Genomic DNA, 5641 nt, shown 5'->3' with positions numbered 1-5641 from the left:
TTCTGCAGCCACTGTACAATTTGTCCTTGGGCAAACTTAAGGAATATCTTCTCCAGCTTGAATTTCTCTGTTGCTTGAACTAACGTGTGGTTTACTTATTTTTTATTAGCCTCATACGTGGCATTGCTTGAGAATTCTAAGAAACAAACAAACAAACAAAAAAGTTCACACTTTTTTTTAAATCCCAAAGTAATAAATTAGAAAGTGAGCTTTTTGGAATAAAAACAGAGAGTATAGGGTATCATATGTTAATTGTTAACAATTACAGTTTTTAAGCTACTGTATTTTGTATAAATGAGATCTAAATTTAATTTTACTTGTCATGAAGTTAAAATAATCCCATTGTTGAGGCAATATAGGAACCTCTCATTCTTTATTCCATTCATTTCTTAATATCAAATTGACTTATTTATAATAAATATCTATAAAAAGTAATCATAGATTTTTTTTTAGTTTTAAATAACCAATTCTAGTATTTTGGGTGTCTCAGAAGCTGAAAATGCTGCTGGTCCAAACAAAGATGTTAACAAATGTAGCAGTAGATATTGCCATTGGGTTACATCCAATAGCTGATGTTTATTTCATAACATGGCGTATGTTAAAAATTCATCTTCATTATCAGTTGATCCAAAGTCAATATGCCCGCTTCATATTTTTTTTAAAGTAATATTTATTAAAATTTCATAAACAATCAAAAGCTTCAAAGTTTAAACATAGAATACAAAAACCAAGAAAAACTACAAAGTTAAAACAAAACAAAACAAAACACATAAGAAATACACAATAGAGAACAGTTAACAAAATAGAAAAAGAAAGAATAAAAAACGCCAGTAAGCAAAACAGGGGAAAAATTAGTATTTTCATATCTTATATTTCATTCACTAGTTTCTTGACCTCCTCACACCTCCCTTTTTGTATTCCAATTCAGATATTTAGTTCAGCAAATCCTTACCCTCTCATTTATCTTTGCTCAGGATCTTGACCTATAATAAATATATATTTTCCACCATTATCAATCCATATTTACATATTCTTATTAATCTTTTTACCACATCGCTTGTTTTGAATCCAACATCCCTTTAACATTCATTATTTTTACAGTATTTCTGTAGATAGTCTTTAAATTTTTTCCAGTCTTCTTCCACCGCCTCTTCTCCCTGGTCTCGGATTCTGCCAGTCATTTCTGCCAATTCCATGTACTCTATCACCTTCAACTGCCATTCTTCCGAGGTGGGTAGATCTTGTGTCTTCCAATGCTTTGCGATGAGTATTCTTGCTGCTGTTGTGGCATACATAAAAAAAGTTCTATCCTTCTTTGGCACCAATTGGCCGACCATGCCCACTTCAATCCAATTGTATCTGAACACAGATGAAAACCTGCTCTTTGATCTTGGGAACCATCATGAAATATTTGGTTACAGGATTGTAAGAGGTGTGCCAATGTATACTGAACCAACAGCTTTCCATAATAAATAGTTGTATTTATATTATTGGAGGATATGGGCATACTTGCACAAATGGGCTTGGCTGTCACACAGTCCTTAAATATTTTGTATGCACAAAATGGTACACACAACAGGCATACTTGAACACTTTGGAGAAAGAGCTTGACATTTCCTGGCAATCTCTTCTGATTTGGGAGAATTGCTATCGTATTCCTGCATACACTTTTCTCGGGAAGGAAAAAACACAGTATTAGAATGGAATGCCACCATGAGGCTTTTTCTAGTAACTGTCTTATGCAGGGGAAATGGATACATGTGTGTTTTCCAAGGATGGCCATAAACTCCTGGCCTTAGATTGAGGAGAGGAATTTGTGCTCCTCCAATCAATTCCTGACCATTGACCATACTGACTGGGGCTGATGGAAGTTGGAGTCTGGCCACATCCGAAATGTCACAGGTTCCTCGTCTCTGCCTTTAGATAGAATGATAGGGAAAGTATATGGCTTACTCTGAGCTTGGACAAGTTAAGCAAGTTGTCAGGGATTCTTTAGCTGTGACTCCTGCATTTCAGGGGGTTGGGCTAGATGTCCCTCTGGGTCCTTTCCAACTCTACAATTGTAGAAGCTGGTGTAAGCCAAGATGAGGCTCACAAAAGGATGAATGGGTTTTATTTTTGCAAATGTCTGGGAGTCATAATCTCTCCTTATCTAATTATATATTTGTAGCTTCCATCACCATAGCATCACCGAGCCTCTCATGTATTTACAGAGGGAAATAACAATTATGGCTCTGTCTTTTTTACCCTCTGCATGCTCAAAGCCTGAAGCAGGAAATGCTAGATTACATTCTAGGGCTGCTTTTAATTTGTGTGAGTGAGTTTGTCCAAGATTGCTGAATGAAATCTCAGGCTGCATTCCCATCATGCATTTAAAGCACTCTTGATACCACCTTAAGCAGTTGTGGCTTCCCCCAAAAGAACCCTGGGGGCTGTAGTTTCTTAAGGGTGTTGATAGTTGTTAGGAGAGCCCTAGTCCCTTCGAGAGTGTTTAACAATCCCTCTTCACAGGGATCTCTGGAAATTGCAGCTTTGTGAGGCAAATAAGGTTTCCTAACAGCTCTCGGTACCCTTAATGAACTACAGATGCCAGGCTTCTTTAGGGGGCGCCATGGCTGTTTAAAGTGGTGTCATTGTGCTTTGAATGTATCATGTGAAAGTGGCCTCAGTCTTTAAGCTGGGCTCTTAACTTTGGTTCACAAAGTCTAGTCAAAGCTCACTGTAAGGAGCAGTCGGTGAACCTCTGAAGCTGCCCCATTAGGAGTCAGTCCATTGGTCCATATAACTCAGTATTGTCTTCTTTGATTTGGCAGCTGCTCTCTAAGGTTTCGGGCAAAATTATTTCCAAGCATCAGTCATCTGGAGCTGCTAAAGGACTAAATCAGGCACCTTGTGCCATACCCCACAAGTGTCCTGAGAAAACTGGGACATCCTGTTTCTTCCCACGAGAGTACATCAGTTTTGGGCATCGGGATAATTTGCCCCCCCCCCCGTGCTTTTTCAGGGCTGCAATCTCTCATGATGCCCCCAAACAAGTTTGCGTGTGAAAACATGAAAAAACCTGTGTTATGTACTGAAGTTCTCACCCCGGGCCAGCAGGGGGATACTGTAGATCGTTTAGGTCCACATATGCAAATAAGGGATCGAAAGTGACGTTCAGTGATTGGATAGTTACAGAAAATGGTTACTGTTGCATTCTAGTGGAGCTCTATATAAGCAGGCTAGCTGAACCCTTCAGTACTGTTCTGGCCTGTGAATAAACAAGAGCTGTTTGAAGAATCGCTGTGTCGTCTGATATGTTCACCCACAACTTAACAACCTGTGTCTTTTGGACTCTGTGATCTTGCACAGGAGTACACATGGGAAGGCGTTTATCCCAGTTCATCTACATTTTGTGTCTATCTGTTCTTTTTGATGAGGCAGCCATTTTGTTTTCTGCCACACACTTCATGGGAGCCATTTTGCCCACAGCACATCGTCGAAAATCTAAATGTGCACATTGACCCAAAGATACTAGCAACCTCTGCTTTGAAAACTAAGGGTTGTAGTCAATGTAAGTCCTACTCAGAGCTGACATGACAAACTTGGGGCATTGGATTTCAATGGGCCTACTGACTAAAGCCTAGTTGAATGCAGCTCTCGGCTTGCCTTAAAACTCCCAGCTAGGCTTCCTATGGCTTCAACAACCATGCAACATGCAGAAATTAGCCACTGAGACTGCAGGGCATGGGAACCCACACGATCCCCTGCTGTTGCCACCCAATGAACCAGCTGTGGCAGGCAGAGAAGAAGAAGTCACTGAAGTTGTATCTTTAAGAGCACAGGCCTTAGCAGGTTAAACAGCATGCTAAACTGAAAGGGGTTTGGGTTTTTTTTTACTTATGCACCATTGCTGGATCTGTAGAAAGGAAGGATTGCAGTCATAATCCATTGTCATTATATAACCAAGGAGAACAAAACTCAGGATAATGCCTTGACATGAGCTAAGCAGGTGACTTCCCTGAGTGTTGCTCTGTCCTTCCTTAGTTTAGAAGGCATTACAGTTTGACCAGGCATAGATGTCGCAGAAGTCAGAGCTAAAATGACAGTGGCACTTCACTGAGCGTGCGTTCTACAATCCACATCAATACCATGACATAACAAAGCTGCCCTTTGTCCCTTTGCAACAACAAGTAGTGTCTGACAACAGCAAGTAGTCACTTGCCATTAATTGTTCTGTTCCCTCAGAAACATGTCATCACTGATCAGTCAAAGCAACATTAGTATACCAGAACAAAACCACAGCACTCCATTAGGTCAGTCTGATATATGCACCTGTCTTCTGTTACCCAATAAAATTAGGATGTACAGTTCCCAGGATAGACTGAAGGACCGAGAGATTAAACTACCTAATTGCAAACAACAATTCTAAGGCAAACATGCTCTAGGAATCAAAGTTTGGGCATCAAACAAGCAGTTCTGTGTTCATATTCTAAAGCCTCACATTCACTGTGCAAAGCAATAACAATGCACCGTGGTCCTTCGATGCAAATGTTTGTTTTTGTTTTTTCAGAATTTTAAATCGCTTTGCAACAAGAGACATGAGAGTAGATTCTCCAGGAAGAGTGGGTTAAGAGCACACACAGTATGCTGTGGCCCCTAGAGACTAGTTTAGCTTTAGTGACAGCCCACTTCAGCAAATATATGCAGTAGATTGAGAAGGGGTGTATGCATATAGTTGAGGCCCAATGGGGAGAGAATAAAATATAATTGGAAAGCAAGGGACACTTGCCTATGTTAATGTGAATACAGTACACAGGATAAAACTGTTGCAGGACTATCAAACAACCTTTGGCACCTTCCTATTTGCCCAGGCATTTTAGATCAGCCTTCCAGGTGTTCTGGATTAGCAATCTCATCAGCCCTAACCAGTGTGGCCAATACAGTGGTACCTCGGGTTAAGTACTTAATTTGTTCCGGAGGTCCGTACTTAACCTGAAACTGTTCTTAACCTGAAGCACCACTTTAGCTAATGGGGCCTCCTGCTGCTGCTGCGCCGCCGGAGCACGATTTCTGTTCTTAACCTGAAGCACTATTTCTGGGTTAGCAGAGTATGTAACCTGAAGCGTATGTAACCTGAGGTACCACTGTAGTCTGGACTGATGGGTCCAAAACATCAGGAGGATACCAAATTATGGGAGGTCAGTTTATATAATTTTGGGGATTTGTGTACAATTATGCTCTTTAGTTTTAGGTGCAAAGAGCTGCATGTGAGGCTTTGTTCAAACAATGTATGTCAGCAGTTCTCATCACTAGCATCCATCTATCTCGGGAGACAATGGAGGAGATGAAGGTAATTTCTCCTCTGGTCATTGCTGTGGATACATGACCCATCTGTCTGTCTCCAGGCACTGCGGCCTTCTCCCAGGGATTCCCAAACGGTGGGGCTGATGTTGCCAGCCTTTGTGTCTCGTTTGCAGGCATCTTTGTAATGCAAAATTGGTCTGCCAAGGGGCCTGATGCCTGAAGCAGTGCAGAGCACGGCCTTAGGGATCCTGCCATCTTCCATTCTGTGGACATGACCAAATTGATTTTATATTTATATTTACATTTAACCACATAATAAAGTTCTGAGTGGTTTGCAATATTGATAAAAAATTAA

Source organism: Podarcis bocagei (genome assembly GCF_964188305.1).
Source record: "Podarcis bocagei genome assembly, chromosome: 2".
In the NCBI taxonomy this organism is placed as follows: Eukaryota; Metazoa; Chordata; class Lepidosauria; order Squamata; family Lacertidae; genus Podarcis; species Podarcis bocagei.
Note: the sequence above shows the minus strand (reverse complement) of the source record.